This window comes from Trachypithecus francoisi, unplaced genomic scaffold (assembly GCF_009764315.1).
Source record: "Trachypithecus francoisi isolate TF-2019V2 unplaced genomic scaffold, Tfra_2.0 Lachesis_group10, whole genome shotgun sequence".
NCBI lineage: Eukaryota > Metazoa > Chordata > Mammalia > Primates > Cercopithecidae > Trachypithecus > Trachypithecus francoisi.
This window is the reverse complement of record NW_022681455.1, coordinates 116360218-116384686: the sequence shown is the minus strand read 5'-3', so window position 1 is coordinate 116384686 and position 24469 is coordinate 116360218. Positions and strand designations below refer to the sequence as shown.

The 24469-nt window shown below is 37.3% G+C and overlaps 1 long non-coding RNA gene across 2 annotated transcripts in view; it reads left to right on the top strand.

Annotated features, from left to right (window-relative positions):
- The window catches only part of LOC117088077, a 28250-nt gene extending 5709 nt beyond the window's left edge, over nt 1-22541 (top strand). The window contains exons 1-4 of one of the 2 annotated variants that reach the window (XR_004438990.1): nt 1733-1804; nt 7884-8019; nt 20464-20612; nt 21334-22541. This is a non-coding gene — a long non-coding RNA (uncharacterized LOC117088077). Of the gene's footprint in view, nt 1-1732; nt 1805-7883; nt 8020-20463; nt 20613-21333 lie in introns of those variants that run through there. The other variant, XR_004438989.1, reaches the window with a different exon arrangement.
- Nucleotides 22542-24469: the final 1928 nt, after the last annotated feature.

Below are 24469 nucleotides of genomic sequence, written 5' to 3'. Positions count from 1 at the left end.
TCCAGCAATCCGACCACTTGGGCCTCCCAAAGTGCTGGAATTATAGGCATGAGCCACCATGTCCAGACTTCCCTAGCTTGGCAGTTTCTTTAAAGAACTAAACATACAACTACTTTATGACCAGTCTTGGTTTTGGGGGCATTTATTCCAGAGAAATAAAAATTTATGTCCACTCATGACTAGGCATAGTGGCTCATGCCTGTAATCCCAGCACTTTGGGAGGCCAAGGCAGGTGGATCACTTGAGGTCAGGAGTTCAAGACCAGCCTGGCCAACATAGCAAAGCCTTGTCTCTACTAAAAATACAAAAAATTAGCTGGGCATGGTGGCACATGCCTGTAATCCCAACTACTGGGGAGGCTGAGGCAGGAGAATCACTTAAACCCTGGAGGCGGAGGTTGCAGTGAGCCAGGGTCACGCCCCTGCACTCCAGCCTGGACAAAAGAGCAAGGCTCCTTCTAAAACAGAAAAAAGCTTATGTCCACTCAGAAACCTGTACATGAATGTTTATAGCAGCCTAATTAGTAATCGCCAAAAATTAGAAACAATCCGGGTATCTTTCGATAGGTAAATGCTTAAACTAACTGTGGTGCATGTGTACAAAGCAATGCTACTCAGCAATTAAAAGGAAAGAACATTGATACATGCCACAACCAGGATTAATCTCCAAAGAATTATGCTGAGTGAAAATAAGCCAATTCCAAAGGGTTGCACAGTGTATGATTGCATTTACATAAAACTCTTAAAATGACAAAAGTGTAGAAACGGAGAAGAGATTAGTGCTTCCCAGAGGTTAAGAAGAGGGTGAGGATGAGATGGAAGCAGATGTAGCTATAAAAAGGCAACATGAAGGCAACTGTGGTGATGGAAATGTCCTGTAGTTCACCTGTATCAAAATCCTTATCAGGGTTGTGATATTGTGCTATAGGTTTTCAAGGTGTTACGGCTGGGGAAAAATGCATAAACAGTACATGAGATCACTCTGTATTATTTCTTACAATTGCATGTAAGTCTATAATTATCTCAAAATTATAAGTTTAATTTAAAAAATTAACAGGATGGCCGGGTGCAGCGGCTCACACCTATAATCCCAGCACTTTGCGGGGCCGAGGCGGATGGATCACCCAAGGTCAAGAGTTCAAGACCAGCCTGGCCAACATAGTGAAACCCTGTCTCTACTAAAAATACAAAAATTAGCTGGGTGTGGTGGCGGGCGCCTGTAATCCCAGCTACTCAGGAGGCTGAGACAGGAGAATCACTTGAACCCAGGAGGTGGAGGTTGTAGTGAGCCGAGCTTGCACCACTGCACTCCAGTCTGGGCAACAAAGAGTGAAACTCCATCTCAGTAATAATAATAATAATAAATAATAATAATAATAATTAACAGGAAAGACAAGAGGGACAAAATGATCAAAACCAAAAAAGAAGACTCAAATATCATCCAGATATTGAATTTTTTAAATAATAACTTTAAAATAACTATTCATAATATATTCAAAGTAATAGAAAAAAAGATGGAAGAAATGTGTTTAAAAATAAGAAGCTGAGATCTATAAAAGTAACCACTGGCATGTTTCAAAACTAAAAAGTCTAAAATTAAGATCATGATAGATGTTTTAAAAGTTTTTAAATAACAAATTAAAGTGATGTAAGATTATAGAAGGCATAGCTCATGTTAATGCATGTCACTTTATTGTACTTCACAGATACTGCAGTTTTTACGAATTGAAGGTTTGTAGCAACCCTGCATTATTGGCACAATTTTTCTGCAATATGCTCACCTTGCATCTCTGAGTCACATTTTGGTAACTCTTCCAATATTTCAAACATTTTCTTCATTATTGTATCAGTTATGGTGATCTGTGATCAGTGATCTTTGATGTTACTATGGTAACTGTTTCAGAGCACCTGGAACTGCATCCATATAAGATAGCCAACTTAACTGATAAATATTAGGTGTGTATTCTGACTGCTCCATTGACCAACCATTCCCCCATTTTTCTCACTCTCCTTGGACCTCCCTACTCCCAGAGACACAACAATATTGAAATCAGGCCAATTAATAACCTGACAATGGCCTCTAAGTGTTAAAGTGAAAGGAAGAGACACACATCTCTCCCTTCAAATCAAAAGTGAGAAGTCATTAAACTTAGTGAGGAAGGCATGTCAAAAGCCAACATGGGCTGAAAGCCAGACCTCTTGTATCAAACAGACAAGGTGTGAATGCAAAGGAAAAGCTCTTGAAGGAAATTAAAAATGTTACTCCAGTGAACACACAAATGATAAGAAAGCAAAATAGCCTTATTGCTGATGTGGAGAAGGTTTCCATGGTCTGGAAAGAAGATGAAACCAGCCACAACATTTCTTTAAGCCAACGCCTGATTCAGAGCAAGGCCCTAACTCTCTTCAATTCTGCGAAGGCTGAGAGATGGGAGGAAGCTGCAGCAGAAAAGTCTGAAGTTAGCAGATGTTGTTCATGAGGTTCTTTCCTTAGAAAAACACTGTCTCCATAACGTGGAAATGCAAGGTGAAGCAGCAAGTGCTGATGAAGAAGCTGCAGCAAGTTATCAGAAGATCTAGCTAAGTTAGTTGATGAAGGTAGCTATGCTAAACAGATTTTTAACATAAATAAAACAATCTTATATTGGAAGAAGATACCATCTAGGACTTCATAGCTAGAAAGGAGAAGTCAATGCCCAGTTTCGAAGCTTCACAGCACAGGCTGACTCTTTTGTTAGAGACTAATGCACCTGGTGACTTTAAGTTTAAGCCAATGCTCATTTACCATTCAGAAAATCCTAGGGCCCTTAATAATTGTGCTAAATCTACACTGCTGTTCCTTCTCAATGGAACAACAAAGTATGGATGACAGCACATCTGTTTATTGCATGGTTCACTGAATATTTTAAACCCACTATTAAGATCTACTGCTCAGGAAAAAGGATTCCTTTCCAAATGTTACTGCCCATTAACAACGCACTCAGTCACCCAAGAGCTCTGATGGAGATGTACAGGAAGATTAATGTTGTTTTCGTGCCTGCCAACACAACATCCATTCTGCAGCCCATGGATTAAGGAGTAATTTTTGCTTTCAAGTCTTATTATTTAAGCAATACATTTTGTAAGGCTATAGCTGCCATCACTAGTGATTATTCTGATGGATCTTGACAAAGTAAATTGAAAACCTTCTGCAAAGGAGTCATCATTCTGCCCGTCATTAAGAACATTTGTGATTCATGGGAAGAGGTCAAAATATCAACATTAACAGGAGTTTGGAAGAAGTTGATTCCAATCCTCACGAATGATTTTCAGGGGTGCAAGACTTCAGTGGAGAAAGGAACTGCAAATGTGGTGGAAATAGCAAAAAGCTGGAATTAGAATTGCAGCCTGAAGATGTGACTGAATTGGATAAGGAGTTGCTTCTTATGAGTGAGCCAAGAAAGTGACTTCTTCAGATGGCATCTACTCCTGTTGAAGATGCTGTGCACATTGTTGAAATGAAAGCAAAGGATTTAGAATATTACATACACTTAGCTGACAAAGCAGCAGCAGAGTTTGAGAGGACTGACTCTAGTTTTGAAAGAAGCTGTGCAGTGGGTAAAAAGTTATCCAACAGCATCGCATGCTACAGAGAACTCTTTCATGAAAGGAAGAATCCATGGATGTGGCAAACTTCATTGTTGTCTTATTTTAAGAAATCTCCACAGCCACTTCAACCTTCAGCAACCACCACCCAGATCAGTCAGCACCCATCAACATTGAGGAAAGCCTTTCCACCAACAAAAACATTACAACTTGCTAAAGGGTTAGATGATCATTAGCATTTTTTTACAGCAAAATTTTTTTAGTTAAGATGTTTACTTTTTTAGAGATAATGCTATTGCACGCTTAATAGAATACAGTATAGTGTAAACGTAGCTTTTATATATACTGGGAAACCAAAAAATTCATGTGACTTATATTATTGCAATATTTACTTTATTATAGTGCTCTAAAACCAAACCCGTAATATCTCTGATATCTCTGACACCTGAAAGGATGTCTGAAAGACATCAAACACAAAGTACACAGGAAAGGATTTTAGTGTGGGTGGCATCGTAATTAGAGTCACATAAAAGTGATCAGACACGATGGCATAATTTGTGTATTCACTAATGTGTAAACAATTCTATTTTAAGCATTTATCTCCACAGTCTCTATGCCTGTACTGGTAGATAGGTCAAAACAAAATAGTCAACTAAAGCACTCAGTGGAAAAATGAAGGAAATAATGTAAGATACATATGGGCCATAGTCAAAAGGTATAAATATGTATAATTAGATTATCAAAACCTGAAGTGATAAAGAATGGGCATGGCAATATTTTAAAGACAGTAGCTGAGAATTTACAATACTCATGAAAGAAGTCAACCCACAGTTTCAAGAAGCTCTTTGAATCCCAAGCAGTATAAATAAGTAAAAGGACCTTAGGAAAGTCATGATCTAAAACATAATAAACAAACTTTTTTGTAAAGAATTAGATATTAAATCTGTTAGATTTTGAAGTTTACCTACAGCCTCTGTCACACGATCTTCTTTATGTTCTCAAAAATTCTTTAAAATAAAAATTAAAAAAAATCTTGGGTCGCCGGCTATACAGTAGCAGGTTGCCTAAACCACAGATTGCCATCCACTGTCTAGAATATTCAAGGCATAAATATTTGTAAGAGCCAAAAACTAATAGATTACCTAAAATCCCATCAATAGTAAAATAAGTAATTTGTAGTGTATGTTAAATTCATACAATGGAAATTCATATATAAATGAGAACGCAACTATATCCAAAAATATGGATAAGCCAAATCATAATGCTGCTTGAAAGACATCAGACACAAAGTACACAGGAAAGGATATTAGTGTAGCTGGCATCCTAATTAGAGTCGCATAAAAGTGATCAGACACAATAGCATAATTTGTATATTCACTTATATGTACACAATTCCATTTCAAGCATCTATCTTCACACTCCTTCAGATGTTCTCTACTGATTAATGTCCATGAAGTTAATCGGGGAATGGCTGTTTCTGCCTCCACCCACTGCTGATTATACCTTTCTCTGCATAAATATCTATGTTTCTCTCATGACATTCGAAAAGGAAAGCAATCAATGGCTGTTAATCTTTTTATACCAGAGTAATAAAAATTCTCTCTGTAATCTTCAGCATGAGATGTTTTGATGCTCAAGTTAATTAACAATTTCAAGGAAAAACCCACTCATAACAGTTCCTAGATATAGGATTTAGGTGTCTGTCCTAGACTATAGTGCCCTTAGAATATAAAACATGTCAGGTCAAAATCTGTTTTTAAATATACCCTCAATATTACTAACTCTAAGGGGAAAAGAGCTTCATTCTTCAACCATGGACACCACAGAGTTAATCTGTGGCTCAGCTGCACACAAAGGTTATCCCAGAAAGTGGTATGTGTCTTACCTGGGGGTTAACTTCTTTATTCCAGCATTATTCTGATTGTCAGTAAAAATTCATTTACTAATAATTAAGGAAGCCTACCTGCAATCCTGAGACCTTTGCTTTTTTACCTGTCTTTTCATACACTTTCTCTTCTTTGGATACAAGCAGATACATGCAGAGATCAAACACAACAACACAAAGCCCCTTGATAAAAATGGCTGTCATTCTCCTGCTAGAATGACTTTCCCTCTTTCTCTACCAAAGGGCTGATATGATTTCCCCATCAAATATGTCAAGTAAGTCTTTGAAGGCATCCATCATTTGCCAACATGAGGTCTGCCATTCAAGAGTGCTGCTTTCAAGAAGAAAGTAGAAACTTCTAGAGTTTTAATATAAAAAGCAGAAAGACCCTGAACATGCTATCTGAATCCTATCTGAATCTCAGTCTGGATTTGCATAAGATATAGAATATAGGAAAGCAGTTTCTACAACAGCTTTGAAATGGGGAAATATTCTTTAATTCCCAAAACAAGACTAATGGCTCCTTAAGCTCAGAAGTATGGAGTAAAAAGATGAACTCCATGAATTTAAATGTTATTCCTTACAGATTTTCAGGAAACTGGATCCTATAGGATTTTCTGATAACCTGTTTGAAGCAAAAGCTGTAAGCATCTCTGTTTCTTTTTAAACTAATCTGTATAGAAGGCAAGCCTATATTTAGAATCGGTCATTGGATATAGGAATAAAGATATTAAAATGGTCTAGAGACTTCTCAACAGCTAGATGTTTCATCTTACCATTTTTGTTCTTTATTTGTTTTATTTTCTTGAGATAAGGTCTCACTCTGTTGCCCAGGCTGGAGTGCAGCGGCATGATCACAGCTCACTGCAGCCTCAACCTCCCAGGCTCAACTGATCCTCCCACCTCAGCTTCCTGAGAAGCTGGGACTATAGGCATGTGCCACTATGCTGGCTAATTTTTCCCATTTTTTGTAGAGATAGGGGTTTCACTATGTTGTCTAGGCTGGCCTCAAACTCCTGGGCTCATGCAATCTCCCCACTTTGGACTCCCAAATTTCTGGGATGTGCCACATGCCTGGCCTCATCTTACCACTTGTTAACAGGAAAGGCTAATTAAGAGCTGCCTCAGATAGTTGTTACACACAAGTCTCATTTCTGCTTAGCTACGATTCATCAGATACATTTCTTTCTGTGTACAAGAGCTTTCTGTCAGGAAGAATGGAGTTGGGTTTAGTAACCAGAGTTCAGACTGCTGTGTTTTCTACCTTTCTTAAAGGTCCTGAAATAAATAGATCAACTCCCCTTGCTGTTGTCCTCTTACATTTTCTAGCAGAAACTACGGAGAGACACATTATCTGAGATCCATATCAAGCACATAAAAGATTGAAAAAAATAATGCGATAAATGTAATTCTTAAATAACAGATAAATGATAAGTTCCAAATAGGCTAGAGTATGACTAACAAAAATTGAAAATAATCGAATATATGGGAGAAATACTACTGGTTTGTTTTGAGATGACAACAGGAAAATAGATTATTCAGAAAACATTCAAGGACTTCTGGTTGCTTGAGAATAAAGTAGTATGCATGCTCTATGAAAGCAAGCATTCAGATGGTTATGTAGAAAAAGATTACATATTTGAATAAGTAAAAACAAATTCTATATATTGAAGAATTATAACATAAAGTATCTTCATTCTATCTGTAATATTTACTCTTAATAGAATAGATCTACATGAAACTAAATGTAATAATAGAAGAAGAACTATAATATAAAAAGCAGTGACAGATATATATATATACACACATACATATGTGTGTATTCCTATTAAATATATATCTATTCTGTATTTATATATATTCCACATGTGCATGTATAATTTATTTAGAAGCAAACTGTACTTCTAAAACAATAATGAAATATTTTATGATATCATAAAACATCAATATACTAAATGAAAAAAGGCTACAAAAATATTGTTAAATGATTCAACAGAAAAAATTATAAAATTATTACACATCATATACAAAATATTTATAATTATAAATATGTAAATATTTCATGAAAGCAGTGCAAGATTATATATCAAATTATGCTCATTGTTCTTCTCTAGGTGGAAACTTTAGTTTTCTTTTAAATAATTTTATTTTCTATTAAAATTGACATTTATTATTTCCGTAATTAAAAGCAAAAGTTACAAAAAAAACCTTTGAAATCTTTCCTGAAGTGACTTTGAAAGGCTAAAAAAAATGTGTCCCAATTTGTTCCTATTTTCTAAAGAATTTATCTATTCTTTTTGGTTCAAATTTACATAGATAATCACTTACATCTTCAAAAAAAATACTCTTTCAATATTTCACGTTGTATTCACTGGGGTTTTTTAGTATTTTATATTGTGTTTTCTCCTATTCAGCTACTTGCCTTCAAAAGAAGCAGGAAGATGGGGAGGAGGAAGAGCTGCAGGTGGTGCGGTGTCACCTCTGAAAGCACCACCCTGGAGGCCCCGTGGTTTATAAGGACAGTAGTTAATAGTTTCTGTCATCAGAGAGGTCAGTGTGTTCTGTTCCCATATTGTTCAGTTCAATAGGCCTATTACTTGGAAATCAAGATGCATTATACCTATGATTACAAACATGTCTGGAGACGATGACATTCTAGATAACTCTCCAACCACAGAGTGCAAGAAAGTTTCCCAAGCTAGAGTTTTTTCATTAAATGTGCACATTTATTTGCATTTACACTGCCATTGTGTTCCTGAATCCTATAGTTTGGCTCCCCAAAGATGAACAGAGGACATAAAGATTACATAACGTAATAGGAACTCTAAGGAAAAGTAAGGTTGAGTTAGTGTGCACGACAGTAGCAGCAGGCCACACCACCACTGTTTGAAGTCAGCCACTTCTTTGTCAACAACTGAACATCAAGTGTGTTTTATCAGAGAAAAATGGAAACTCTTCTTGGATGCTTTTCCAATCAGTCAATACCAAGCACATTTATCGAATAGCATCTATATATGTGCCAGCCACTGTTGCTGGTGCAGTCACTTATGGTGAATTATTCTATCTCTGTAACATGTTATTTGGAGGCAAATTGGCACTATTCACAAAGAACTTCGGGCTTAATTAGCATCTAAAAATTTTAAATACCCATAATTGTATATGGCCAAGAATACTACCCATGGTTCATTTGCATGTTGTTCCTATTGTCCCTAAAATGTGAGGACACTTAACAATAACTACTTTATGCCACATGATGTTGCACACTAAACTGAGAGCAAAGATCACTCAGCACTGATGCAACTTGGCACTGAGGACTTTTAAGGTCAGAATGAACCACTAGACAGTGTAACACCCTTTTATCCCATACCCATGAACGTCCCTTTTGAGCCTGCCTCCTGCCCAAGCTCTTGCAGCTTCATCCCAGAGCTACCTGGCTCCATTATCTCGGTCCTAGGTAGCTGTTAAAAGAATCATTCTTCAGAGGCTCAAAGGGCTCATGGGTTATATACAACAGGCCAACTGCATTTCAAATATTAAAAAATCTTGTGCACTCTGATCAAATTGATATTTTCTCCCTCCCTACACATCAGTAGCACTAAAAATGAAGTTATTTCCGTCTTGAGATTCTGAACCTCATTGTCCTTTAACATAATAGCACTTTCATTAAATCCTTCCTCAGGTTCATTGACTGCCTTCTATTAAAGTACTTTAAACTTGTTTTCTTTTTTTTTTTTAACTATAAATAAAACAGTTACCCAAATCCTAACTCTGAGGAATTTCAATAGTTCTCCAGCACTTTCATCTTGCAACTCTGTGTCATATTGTAAAAAAGAAAATGAATTAATGCTCTGTAAGGGAAGATTTCCCCTTCAAAGGAAAACTATACATTGTCTACACATAAGCAGAATTATGATTCTATGGAAGATATTTTACATATCTGTAAGCTGTAGATAACTGATAGTGATGCAAAATAATTATTGTCCGTAGAAACTCTGCTGAGTCAATTGACTTTCCTCCCTTCTGTGGAGAAGCTAGGATTCTCTTTTGAACCTATTAAACATCTACTCAGTTCCTTCGTTAATTAATGAGTTAAATAAAAGCTTTAACAACTCTCTTATATCTGTATGGGAGTCATGATTTTCCCTTTTTTTGAAAATTATCATTTAACAGCTGCAAATAAGGAAAAATAAGCATAACTAGGGTATTACACGGGGGAGTGATAAAAATGAGATGATGAAAAGGGACATATCCAGCAAAAGGGGATCTCATGCTCTTCAAAGCATGAACATGACATACATTTGGAGGAATGAAAATGAAAAAGTATTCAATAATTTTCTCTGAAAGTAATATCACTTTTACATTCATATTGGAGAGTCTTGACAGAAGGGATTAAAGTGTGGTGGTTACTCTGTGAAACCATTGTCAAAGTAAAATTACATCAGACAAAGTTAAACAGGTAAGGAAGATTTTACTTAAGTCTATTGTAATGGGAAAGAGAGACCAGTACTAACCCAGCTCCGCTGAAACAATACATGGCGAGTTTTTAAAAGCTGAGATGTGGGATATCATAAGGCCTTCTGCCTCTTACCCAAAGAAAAAGTAAACTTTCTCTTATCTTCATGACAAGAGGTAGTTTTACAACCTGGAGCAAGACTCTCACTGAAGTTTAGGCTCCTACCCTCCCCCTACTCCACAGAGACTGGAAGATAAGGCTACTATCTTCCTTGATGATTACATTTCAAAGGAATGACTACCAGATCCTTAAGAAAGACAATCCTTGATTGTAAAACTGGCAAGAGGCTGGGAGAAGATTTACATCTCAAAGAGGTAGATAAAGAATTGATTGCAAGTTTTCTAAATTAAATGCTCTAGGAAAAGCGAGGTCAGGGGCCTAGAAAGAGAAAGAAATCTCTCTCATTAAGACCATCTTGGTCAAGATTCATATCATCTTCATCTTATTTGTTATTTCACTAAAACTTTAAGTTAGCAAAGCCTTTCTCCTAAGTCACTTCGTTTTAATTTCCATAAGCATTAATATTCATTTTGCAGATGAATTAACTAAGAGTGAGAAAGGCCAAGTCACTGGCCATAGGTCTCAAGTTCTTAAAAGTAACATGCAAGACTTAAACCCAGTTTCCCGACTTTTGGTTCAGTGCATTTAAAATGCCAGTTATATGCTGCTGACGCAACCCCAACTCCACAATGCTGAGCTCACTTACAAAATGATTGGAGTTTCCCAAATAATGCATTTGAGATTAATAGAAAATCATGAGTGTGGCATCTAGAAGACAAGTTGTGACAGCTTTGTGGGGTGCCTGTGCTGAAAATAGGGCAATCAAGGAGATAAACGGAGTGAGGTCTTACGGTTTTAAATACATGGGTAGTTTCTGTTTCCTGGTTACACTACGATTGTTGCATCCAGAGGCACAGTCCGGGTCTTGAAGGGGCATTCAAGTTACAGTAGGCTAAATAATGCCCCTTCAAAAGCTATCCAGGCATTAACTCCTGAAATCTGTGAATGCTGTCTTATGTGGCTAAAAAGGGGTCTTTGTCTATGTGACCAAGTTAAGGATCTTGAGATGGGGAAATGATCCTGGATTATCCAGGTGAGCTCTAAATGCAATCACATGTATCTTTTTTACAGGAAGGCCAAGGGAGATTTTACACAGAGAGGAGGTGATGTAAAGATGAAGTAGAGAGATATTTGGAGATCCTAGCCTTAAGGACTGGAGGTATGCAACCAGAAGTCAAGGAACACCAGTATGCACTAGAAGCTGGAAGAGACAAGGAAATTATTCCTAGGTCCCCCAGGAAGTCCAGGATGAGTGCAGCGTTGCTGACACCTTGATTTTGACCCAGGATACTGATTTCAGACTCTGGGCTCCAGAATTGTAACAGAATAAATTTCTGATGTTTTCAGTCACCAGGTTTGTGGTCACTTACTACAGCAGCCACCAGAAACAAATGGGGATTTGGTACCAGGAAGTGGTGTGCTGCTGTATTAAATACCTAAAAATGTGAAAGTGGCTGTGGAATTTGGTGATGGACAGAGCCTGGAAGCATTTTTGAGGCACATGATAGATAAGTTGCTTTAAACAGACTATTAGTAGAAATGTGGACGTTAAAGGCACAATTGGTGAGAGCTCAGAAAGAAGTGACAAGCACAGTAGAGAAATCCTCTATCATCTTAGAGCAGGGATCCCCACCTCCAGGCTGCAGACCGGTACCAGCTGGTGGTCTGTTAGGAATCAGGGCACATAGCAGGAGGTAAACAGTGTGTGAGCCAGCATTACCACCTGAACTCTGCCTCCTGTCACATCAGCGTCAGCATTAGATTCTCACGGAGTGCAAACCATATTGTGAACTGTGCATGCAAGGGATCTAGGTCGTGTGCTCCTTGTGAGGATCTAATGTCTGGTGATCTGAGGTGGAACAGTTTCATCCCAAAACCATCCACCACCCCTATTCCACGGGGGGAAAAAAAATGTCTTCTATAAAACCAGTCCCTGATGTCAAAAAGGTTGAGGACTGCTGTCTTGGAGAACGCGTATATTGCCAGAAGCAGATTAGTAGAAATATGAACAGTAAAGATGCTGCTCAGAGGGCTCAGAAGAATATGAGAAAAGTGTTATTAGAAATTAAAAGAAAAGTGATCTTTGTTATATAGTGACAGGGAGCTTCATTGAATTGTGACCTACCATTGTATGGAAAGCAGAACTTATAAGTGATAAACTTCGGTATTTAACTGAGGAGATTTCTAAGTGAAGTATTGAAGATGCAGGCTGGTTTCTTGTGTTGTTTACACTAAAATGCTAGAAGAAAGAGAGAAATGAAGAAAGAATCATTAAGCAAAAAGAGCCAGGACTAGATGATTTGAGAAATTCTCAGCCTATCCAACCGCAAAAGATGTTAAAATTAGCAGATCATTGTTAATAACGTGTGCTCTGGAGAGAAGGCCCTGGGTAAGGCCAGAAAACTTTCTGTCCACTGAAGATAAAACTGATAATATTTTATGATTGATTGTATATAGTTTGGGAGAGAGAAGGGTTGCGGACTAGCTCAAGGTTTGGGGTTGGAATAATTGAAAGGAAAGAGCTGACACTTCCTGAGATAGGTTTACAGGGGAAAAAAACACACACACAGGAGTTCATTTTTTATCATGAAAAGATTGATATTTCTATTTGTTAAAAGTGGAGACTTTGTCAAAACCACAATGGGATACCACCTCACACCAGTCAGAGTGGCTAATACTAAAAAGTCAAAAAATAATAATAACAACAGATGCTAGCAAGGCTGCAAAGAAAAAGAAATGCTTATGTACTGTTGGAAGGAATGTAAATTAGTTCAACCATTGTGGAAAACAGTGTGGTGATTCCTCAAAGCCATAAAAACAGAAATACCATTTAACCCAGCAACCTCATTACTGGGTATATACTCAAAGTCATATAAATTGTTATAAAGACACATGCACACGTACGTTCAGTGCAGCATTATTCACAATAGGAAAGACATGGAATCAACCTAAATGCCCAGAAATGGTAGACTAGACAAAGAAAATGTGGTACATATACACCATGGAATACTACACAGCCATGAAAAAGAACAAGATCACGTCCTTTGAAGGAACATGGATGGCACTGGAGGCTGTTATTCTTAGCAAATTAACACAGGGACAGAAACCCAAATACAGCGTGTTCTCACTTATAAGTGGGAGCTAAAAGATGAGAACACATGGAAACATAGAGGGGAATAAGACACACTCGGGCCTATCAGAGGGTGGAGGTTGGTTGGAGGGGATCAGGAAAAATAACTAATAGATAGTAGGCTTAATACCTGGGTGATGAAATAGTCTGCACAACAAAACTCCAGGACACAAGTTTACCCATGTAACTAAACAGCTGTACATGTACCCTTGAACCTAAAATAAAAGATAAACAAAAACAAAATCACAGTTTCCAGGAGAAATAATAATAAATAAAAAGTGTCCTTTAACGCCCCCAAAAGATTATACCAGCTCACCAGCAATGGATTCAAACCGAGATGAAATCTGAATTGTCAGAAAAAGAATTCAGAAGGCTAATTATTAAGCTAATCAAGGAGGTACCAGAGAAAGGTGAAGTCCAACTTTAAAAAGTCAAAACTGTAATACAGGATATGAAAGGAAGGTTCTTCAGTGAAATTGATGCATAAATAAAAAACAATCACAACTTCTGGAAATCAAGGACACACTTAGGGAAATGCCAAACACATTGGAAAGTCTTAGCAATACAATCAAACAAGCAGAAGAAAGAACTTCAGAGCTTAATGACAAGACTTTTGAATTAACCCAATCTATTGAAGACAAAGAAAAAAAGAATTTTTAAAAATGAACAAAGCCTCCAAGAAGTTTGGGGCTATGTTAAACGTCCAAACCTAAGAATAATTGGTGTTCCTGAGGAAGAAGAGAAATCTGAAAGTGTGGAAAACATATTTGAGGGAATAATCGAGGAAAACTTTCCTGACCTTGCTAGAGACCTAGACGTCCAAATACAAGAGGCTCAAAGAACACCTGGGAAATTCATCATAAAAACATCATTGCCTAGGCACATAGTCATCAGGTTATCTAAAGTCAAGACAAAGGAAAGGATCTGAAGAGCTGTGAGGCAAAAGCAAGAGGTAACCTATAAAGGAAAACCTATCAGATTAATGGCAGATTTCTCAGCAAAAACCCTACAAGCTAGAAAGGACTGGGGTCCTATTTTTGCTTCCTTAAACAAACCAATTATCAACCAAGAATTTTGTATCCAGCAAAACTAAGCTTCATAAATGAAGGAAAGATATAGTCTTTTCCAGACAAACAAATGCTGAACAAATTTGCCACTATCAAGCCAGAACTACAGGAACTGTTAAAAAGTGGCACTAAATCTTGAAACAAATCTTCAAAATACACCAAAATAGGATCTCCTTAAAGCATAAATATCACAGTACCTATATAACAATAACACAACAGAAAAAAAAAAAGAAAAAAACAAGATATTTAGGCAACAAATAGCATGATGAATAGAATACTAACATTAAATGTAAATGGCCTAAATGCTCCACTTAAAATATACAGAATGGCAGAATAGACAAAAATTCACCAATCAAGTTTCTGCTGTCTTCAGGAGACACGTAACACATAATGACTCATATAAACTTAAGGCAAAGGGGTGGAAAAGGATATTCCATGCAAATAGACACCAAAAGAAAGCAGGAGTAGCTATTCCTATATCAGAAAAATCAAACTTTAAAGCAACAGCAGTTTAAAAAGACAAAAAGGGACATTATATAATGATAAAAGGACTAGTCCAACAGGAAAATATCGCAGTTCTAAATATATATGCACCTAACACTGGAGCTCCCAAATTTATAAAACAATTACTACTAGACCTAAGAAATGCAATAAATGGCAACACAATAATAGTGGGGGACTTCAATACTCCACTGACAACACCAGACAGGTCATCAAGACAGAAAGTCAACAAAGAAACAACAAAGAAACTATGCCCTACAACAAATGGACTTAACAAATATTTACAGAATGTTCTACCCAACAACTGCAGAATATACATTCTATTCATCAGCACATGGAACATTCTTCAAGATAGAACATATGATAGGCCACAAAACAAGTCTCAGTAAATTTAAGAAAATTGAAATTATATTAAGTACTCTCTCAGACCACAGTAAAATAAAATTGGAAATCAACTCCAAAAGGAACCCTCAAAACCATGCAAACACATGGAAATTAAATAACCTGTTCCTGAATGAACTTTGGGTCAACAATGAAATCAAGATGGAAATTTAAACATTATTTGAACTGAACAATAATAGTGACACAACCTATCAAAACCTCTGGGATACAGCAAAAGTGTTGCTAAGAGGAAAGTTCGTAGCATTAAATACGTCCATCAAAAAGTCTGAAAGAGCACAAGTAGACAATCTAAGGTCACACCTCAAGGAACTGCAGAAACAAGAATAATTCAAGTCCAACCCCAGCAGAAGAAAAGAAATAACAAAGATTAGAGCAGAACAAAATGATATTGAAACCAAAAAAATACAAAAAAAAGAATGAAACGAAAAGCTGGTTCTTTGAAAAGATAAATAAAATTGATAGATCATTAGCAAAATTAATCAAGAAAAGAAGGGAGAAGCTTCAAATAAGCTCAATTGGGAGATATTACAACTGAAACCACAGAAATACAAAAGATTATTCCAGGCTACTATGAACACCTTTATACACATAAACTAGAAAACCTAGAGGAGATGGATGAATTCCTGGAAATATACGACCCCCCAAGATTAAAACAGAAAAATATAGTACCTCTGAACAGACCAATAACAAGCAGTGAGATTGAAATGGTCATTTTAAAGTTGCCAATAAAAAATGTCCTGGACCAGATGGATTCACAGTTAAATTCTATCAGACATTCAAAGAATTGGTACCAATCCTACTGACACTATTCCACAAGATAGACAAAGAGGGAATCCTCCCTAAATCATTCTATGAAGCCAGTATCATCCGAATACCAAAACAGGGAAAGACGTAACAAAAAAAGAAAACTACAGACCAATATCCCTAATGAACATAAATGCAAAAATTCTTAACAAAATACTAGCTAACCGAATCCAACAGCATACCAAAAAGATAATCCATCATGATAAAATGAGTTTCATATCAGGGATGCAGGGATGGTTTAACATATGTAAGCCAATAAATGTCATACACCACATAAACAGAATTAAAAGCAAAAATCACATGATCATCTCAATAGATGCAGAAAAAGAATTTGACAAAATCCAGCATCCTTTTATGATTAAAACCCTCAGCAAAATCAGTGTAGAAGGGGCATGCTTTAAGGTTGTAAAAGTCATCTACGAAAAACACAGCTAACATTATACTGAATGGGGAAAAGTTGAAAGCATTCCCTCTGAGAACTGGAATGAGACAAGGATGCCCACATTCACCACTTCTATTCAACATAGTACTGGAAGTCCTAGCCAGAATAATCAGACAAGAGAAAAAAATAAAGGGCATGCAAACTGGTAAAAAGGAAGTCAAACTCTTGCTGTTTGCTGATGATATGATAGTATACTTACAAAACCCTAAAGACTCACCCAAAAAGCTCCCAGAACTGGTAAACAAATTCATGAAAGTTTCAGGATACAAAATTAATGTCCACAAATCAGAAGCTCTGCTATACATCAACAGTGATCAAGCTGAGATTCAAATCAAGAACTCAACCCCTTTCACGATAGCTGCCAAAAAAAAAAAAAAAAGGTACTGAGGAATATACCTAACCAAGGATGCAAAAGACCTCTACAAGGAAAACTGCAAAACACTGCTGAAAGAAATCACAGATGACACAAACAAACGGAAACACATCTCATATTCATAGATGGGTAGAATCAATACTGCGAAAATGACCATACTACCAAAAGAAATCTACAAATTCAATTCAATTCCCGTCAAAATACCATCATCATTCTTCACAGAACTAGAAAAAAATCCTAAAATTTATATGGAACCAAGAAAAAAAAGAATCTGCATAGCAAAGCAAGACTAAGCAAAAAGAACAAATCTGGAAGCATCACGTTACCCAACTTCAAACTATACTATAAAGCCATAGTCACCAAAACAGCATGATACTGGTATAAAAATTGGCACATAGACCAATGCAACACAGTAGAGAACCCAGAAATAAACCCAAATACTTACAGCTAACTGATCTTTGAAAAAGCAAACAAAAACATAAAGTAGAGAAAGGACACCCTATTCAACAAATGGTGCTGGAATAATTGGCAAGCCACGTGCAGAAGAATAAAACTGGATCCTCATCACATTATACAAAAATCAACCCAAGATAGCTCCATCTTGCACATAAAGTGGGGAAAGGACACCCTATTCAACAAATGGTGCTGGGACTTAAGTCTAAGACTTGAAACCATAAAGATTCTAGAAGATAACATCAGAAAAACCCTTCCAGACATTGGCTTAGGCAAAGACTTCATGACCAAGAATCCAAATGCAAACGCAACAAAAACAAATAGATGGGACTTAATTAAACTAAAAAGCTTCTGCAGAGCAAAAGAAACAATCAGCAGAGTTAATGGACAACCCACAGAGTGGGAGAAAATCTTCACAATTTATATCTCCGACAAAGAATTAATATCCAGAATCTACAAAGAACTCAAACAAATCAGCAGGGGAAAAAAAAAAAAAAACAACCCCATCAAAAAGTGGGCTAAGGACATGAATACACAATTCTCAAAAGAAGATATACAAATGACCAACAAGCATATGGAAAAATGTTCAACATCACTAATTACCAGGGAAATGCAAATCAAAACCACAATGCAATACCACCTCACTCCTGCAAGAATGGCCATTAAAAAAAAAAAAAAAAAGATGTTGGCATGGGTGTGGTGAAAAGGGAACACTTTTACACTGTTGGTGGAAATGTAAACTACTACAATCACTGTGGAAAACAGTGTGGAGATTCCTTAAAGAACTAAAAGTAGATCTACTGCTTAATCCAGCAATCCCAATATTAGGTATCTACCTAGAGGAAAAGAAGTCATTATACAAAAAAGATACTTGTACATGCATGTTTATAGCAGCACAATTTGCAATTGCAAAACTATGGAACCAGCCCAAATGTCTGTCAGTCAATGACTGGATAAAGAATTTGTGGGCCGGGCGCGGTGGCTCAAGCCTGTAATCCCAGCACTTTGGGAGGCCGAAACGGGCGGATCGCGAGGTCAAGAGATCGAGAACATCCTGGCTAACACGGTGAAACCCTATCTCTGCTAAAAAGTACAAAAAACTAGCCAGGCGAGGTAGCAGGCGCCTGTAGTCCCAGCAACTCGGGAAGCTGAGGCAGGAGAATGGCATAAACCCGGGAGGCGGAGCTTGCAGTGAGCTGAGATCCGGCCACTGCACTCCAGCCTGGGCTACAGAGTGAGATTCCATCTCAAAAAAAAAAAAAAGAAAGAAATAGTGGTATATATATACCATGAAATACTACTTAGCCATAAAAAGGAATGAAATAATGGCATTCACAGCAACCTAGATAGAATTGGAAACTGTTATTTTAAGTGAAGTAACTCAGGAATGGAAAACCAAACATCATATGTTCTCACTCATATATGGGACTTAAGCTATGAGAACACAAAGGTGTAAGAATGATACATTGGACTTTGGGAAATCGGGGAAAAGGGTGGGGGGTGGGCGAGGGATAAAAGACGACACCTTGGGTACAGTGTACACTGTTCAGGTAATGAGTGCACCAAAATCTCAGAAGTCACCACTGAAGAACTCATTCATGTAACCAAACACTCCCTGTTCCCCAAAATCTATTGAAATAAACAAAATTAAGAAGTTAAAAAAAAAAAAGATGCCAAATACTGACGAGCAGGTGAATACAAAGAAGAGTGGGAAATGACCAAGGGATTAAGCAACCTGGAAGTCGCTGGAGATATTAAAAAGAAGTTTTGTTACAATATTAGGGATAAAAATTTGACATGATGACTTCATGAGGGGGATAGGAGAGAGAATTTGAAGACCATGTATATAAGAAATAAAATTAATTTGACTGAAAAGTCCATTAATTTTACCTTTTAAAAATCCACAAGTTTTTTCAGAATAAGAGTCTCATGAATCTAAAATTTTTGCTGTGAAGTTTTTGCTGAGAGGCACCAGACTCCAGGGGTATGGAGGAAACAAGTAATCACTGGATTCTTTGATTAGAGTTTGTAATTAAAGAAAGGGCTAGCAAGTGCATGGAACTTCAAAAGATCTAAAGGGAAAGCAAATGTGATTGTTTTAATCTGTTTGGTCTGTGAGGTAGATGGAGAGAGAAGCGAGCAAATGGACTTCTTCAACAGGTGAAGGCACTGACTTGAGGAAAGAAGTGAATGTTTCTTCCTCAGAAACCATGGAGATAAATGAGCAAGTCAAGACACAACAGGGTTTCTCAGTCTTAGGATCACTGACATTTTGAGCTGGATAATTCTTTGTTATAGGTTGTTCTGTGCATCACAGGACATTTCGCATCCCTGACCTTTACCCGCTAGATGACAGGAGTGTTCTCTCCCTTGTCATGACAACCCTAAATATCTCCAGACATTGCCAACTGTCCCCTGGGGGACAAAGTCACCTTGGTCGAGAACTGCTGATATAGAGACATGTTGAGGAAGAGAGAATCTCACTGTGTATGCTTGAGTACCAGGAGGAATTAGAATGGCAACTGCACACAAGGTGTGAGAACAGGCTGGATGATCAAGAGAAAAGAAGGGTGGAAGGAATTCTTAATATCAATAGGTACTTTACCCTATTGTGGCTTTGTTCTGTGTTAACTTAGCTCACTGGGACTGTTAACCAGAAAAGAATCCCCTTTCTCTGGACAGTTCTAGATTCACTTGGGCCACCGGAGACATTTTACATGAGACATGGAAGGTGGAAGTGAAATGGATGCCATATTCTCTTGCTACTCGGAAGGCTGGAGCAGAGCTGCAGACGCTGTTGCCAGCACTCCTGCAGCTCATGCTCATTCTAATCTGCTGACTCACCTTGGAGTGAAGCAACACCCAGGCTTTAGCTCCTCCAGATACTGCTGGATCATCCACCTCACCGAAGTGGGAGGACTGCAGGCTATGAGCCTCACCTGAGTTCCATTTAATCCTTGAGCGCTCGAGCCCTTCCTTGAAGGTTCCAATCTGTACTCACTCTCTCCTACTTCTTGTCCATTTTCTTCTCATCCATCTTCTTCCATCTTTCTTCCTGACCAAGCTGACTGCAAGCTGCAGCAACCAACACAGATGCAGTAACTGTGCATAAACTCTTTAACAAGATCCCTCAATTGTCTATAGTCAAATCCCTACAACAAATGCGACCTTCTCCACCATTTATTTCCTGCTGCCTATGTATCCAGAACAACAACCACTATAAATTGTTTTGGTGTCCTTATTCCATAGGTGATGAAACTAAGACTCCAAAGGCTAATTAACTCTATCAAGATCCCTCATTTAGCAAGTGGCAGGCACAGAGTTTGAACAACATCTGCCTTCCTTTAAAATCACTCTCCTTCCACCATGTCCGTCTGCAGTGCTAGCAGCTTCATGAGGTAAGGAGTAGAACTTTTCAAATTTCTTGATCCTGATCTATGGATAAATTACTCCACACTTTTTATTCTAATAATGGTGGTAAGTGAAAAAATACCCCTTCCAAGAAAGCATTTAATGATTTTTAGAGGTTGGAGGTACAAAACTAAAAGATAAAATGTACTTGCTCTTCACAGTTACAAAATTAAGAAGAGTTTCAGTTATCTACTTTCGATTACTGCATAATGCTTATGAGCCACTAACATTTGGTGGTAGCAGATGTCCTGGAAGTTTAGAAGGGACCTTAATCAGCCCATCAGCATTTAGTTTAATCAGGACTAGGAGAGAGTGATCACTGATTGCATGGCTATTACTTGTGCCATGGCAATGCCCTGACTCTTGTTTCCTGCCTCTCACCACCAGAGGCAAAGCTGCTACTTCTTTCCTCCCTGAGTTATACTCAGAGTAAAAACAGCAATCACATTTACAGTACACACAGTCCTGTGGCAATAGATCATGATAAAAACAAGTCTTGCTGATATCATTAAAAGCAGCATGATCACCAAGGCGTTGATGAAAATGTGTCCAGTTCTGTGGGTGAACAACCCTCCACATATGTACCTCTGTGTCTGCTATAGAGTATACAGTCCTGAGGTACAAGGATCAAATCTATGAATTTCTTTCCAAAAAGACTAGAATCATAGAATGTCAACACTGGAAGAGATTTTTTTTTTTTTTTTTCAGATCACCTAATGCATTCCCATTCCATATGGATGAATCCATTCTAAAACTCACCCAGTAGTCATGTATGCTCTTTTGTATACTCTAAAATACCACAGCGTTGGCCAACTCAAAAGGGAGCCCATGTCATCCTCTAACAACTGAAAGCCAGGATGCACCTCCCGCTTTGAGCTTCTGTAGAATGCCTGCTCATTGTTACGACCTAAGGCTCTTAGAAGAATCATTTTGCATCACTCACAGTATGTCCCCTTCCCCAAGTATACACTACACTTGATTTACAATTTAATGCATGCTCTGTTGTTATAATAATGGCAATAATACTGAGACTAATACTAAAGCACGTACTTTCTAAGCCAATTTTTTCCATCAGTAATATTTTTGTTAGATTTATTATTGGAAGCGTTATTAATGATTATTGCTTTTGCCATTTCTTTTTTCATTTTATACTATGGTCATGCTGTGGTTGAGTTCAAAAAGGTAATAATTATTTTAGTAGTCATTTTGAAAAGCCTCTTTTTCGTGCTTTCCACAGAAAATTATTCATTTGAACAAAGTTTTGTTTTCAAACCTATAGTAAATGTAAGATATGCAGTTTTTTTATCTTATAAAAATAAGCTGGGTAATCAAGCCCACTTTGATATCACCATTTTATTGTCTGAGGATATATGAAATTTTAAAACAGAATAGTTTCAACAAAACATAGAAACCATTTTTACAGAAATTATCCAATTATTTCACATATTCTCCACAAATTTCTGTAAGTGCAAGATGGATTTTGGTACGTTATTCCCCTTTTAAGAGTTGGAAAAACTGAGTCACAAACAGCTCTTACTAGTTTTGCAATCCCACAGCCATCTGCCAAAAGTAGAAGGGAGGATTTGAAATGACCAGTCTTCTGCTTTGTAACCAGAGCATAATCTCTCTGGGAATGCCTTATATTTGACCTCAGCAGAGCCTGACTACCCTAAGAGAAAACAGAAAGTATAGATATGGACAATATAAATGACTATCAGAAAAAAAATTTCAGACATTGATAATGTGTGTTAAAACAGAGCATATCAGAATTAAGAACTAATTTACCCATTTAGTTTCTCAGCAACTGGATTATTATCTGTCTTCTGAATAAATCTACTTTTAGGATGACTATGCTCTGATCAGTTATAGGTAAAATGTTTTTAATAAGAAAACTGAAAAGGGATTGTTTCTTTCAGATAAAAGAATGGAAAAGTCCTAGTGGGGGAAAAAAAGCTGGAAGAAATGGGAAGCAAAGTTTGAAAATTCAACTTTATATGGCAATACTCTATGGGAAAAAATACAATTTAGTATAGGACTCAATAAATAGTTATTTTAAATTACATTATTTGTTAAAATTGTGTTCTGGTTTTTTAAATCAAAGTGAATATACTGTGGCAATCAGTGATATAAGAGAAAAATAAATTAATATAGCGAATGTGATTGAGTTAGTGCCAATACCTGTTCATGAGAGGGAGTGCTATTCTGGTACATGAAAGTTGCAAATTGTTTTAATAGGTTCATATACAATGAAAGAGGAATTGTAATACAGATTTTCTTCTGAATGCTCCAATCTGCGCTATTCCAATAATTTCTGTTTCAATGACTGCATATTCATCTTCGTTGTGTATTATCTTTCCTTAAATTCTCTATTTGTAAGTTGGAAGAAGGGTTCGCTCACAAGAAGACTAATTCAAATTCTGGTGAAACCACCTGATCTTCCATCAGCACACTATTTCATTTTCAAAACAATGCCTGTGGGTTTTTTGTGCTTTCTTTGTTTTGTTTTTGCCTTGAATATTCAGGAGTTGGCTATCCAATACATTTATATTTATTTTCCTTGCTTTCCCTTCATATTTGTTCTTTGTTTCTGCATGAGTCATTTCACAGCTAATTAATTTCTCTACCTTCCACATGAGAAGAAGAAAGACAAAATAATGTAAACTATTCTAGTCGTGTCAAAGGAGAAAAAATGGAAAAGGACTAAACTGTTACAATGTCAACGCCTGCTGGTCCCAGTTTCACCTATTACTTTCAGCGTTCCCCTGGGTATGAAAAAACCTTTGACCTGCAACTCTACCTCTATGCCACTCACAGGTGGAGCCGATTCTGCCAAACCTATCTATATATGTGGTAATAAATGCACCAGCACCATGTCTGTGTGGTTGCCAATAGTCTTGCTTCCCCAATCCAAGAAAGTCTTGGGTATGGCATACTTACTGAGCATTTTCCCTTCAAATTGACTCCTGCTAAAGAATGCAACTATGCTTTCTTCTCCTGATGATATTCTGTCTTCCCTACAGGATCTAGGGTCCTCCTTGAACTTGCTATCATGTGGATAGATTTCTAACAATGAACCTAGCCAGCTCCTCCTCCCGCCCTTGACTGTCCCCTTCTTCCAGCAGCCAGTATGTGCACCTGTAACATCAGACACAACTTCGAAGACGACATAACCTTGGGAACTCTGAACTATCCATTGATGACAAATATTTTCACCACCTAGAGATCCCCACAAAGCAGCCCCATGCCATGTCATAGTTGGCTAGGAAAGTGCTCTCTTCAGCCCTTTCCTTATGGACAATGTTGTGGACACATAGCCACTTTATTTGAAGCCAACTTGGCTTTTGTTTGTTCTACTAACTGCCCCCTGCACTTTCCTGCTTCTCTCTCCACCCCTTACCAGTCAACATTCAAAGTCCTATACCATCTTATCTATTTTAGGCCAATTTAATCTCACTTTTTGTTTACCATTTCTTACTCCAGATAATCAAAAGTTGTCAGCAACTATGGTTACTGATGTTAAGTTTCTCTACAGTAAGTTTATTTTTAGCAAGGTTGATAGAATATTCAATAAAACTGGGTACAAAATATCGAGCCAGCCTCCCTGTGGTTCCATGAAAGCTTTGATGAATGTGTAGAAGGCCTGGAGGGAGAACCAGATAACCAAAAGAGTTGGCTGAGCATTGATGTTTTACTTGTCCATGTGCTAAGGAACTTGTGGATACTAAAAAAAAAAAAAAAAAAAAAAATTAAAATGTACAAGATCATGCTGTCTTAATCATTGCTGCAATCCTTGTATTATCAAGTAGATTGCCATAATGGGTTTCTATAAACATTAGTTGAATAA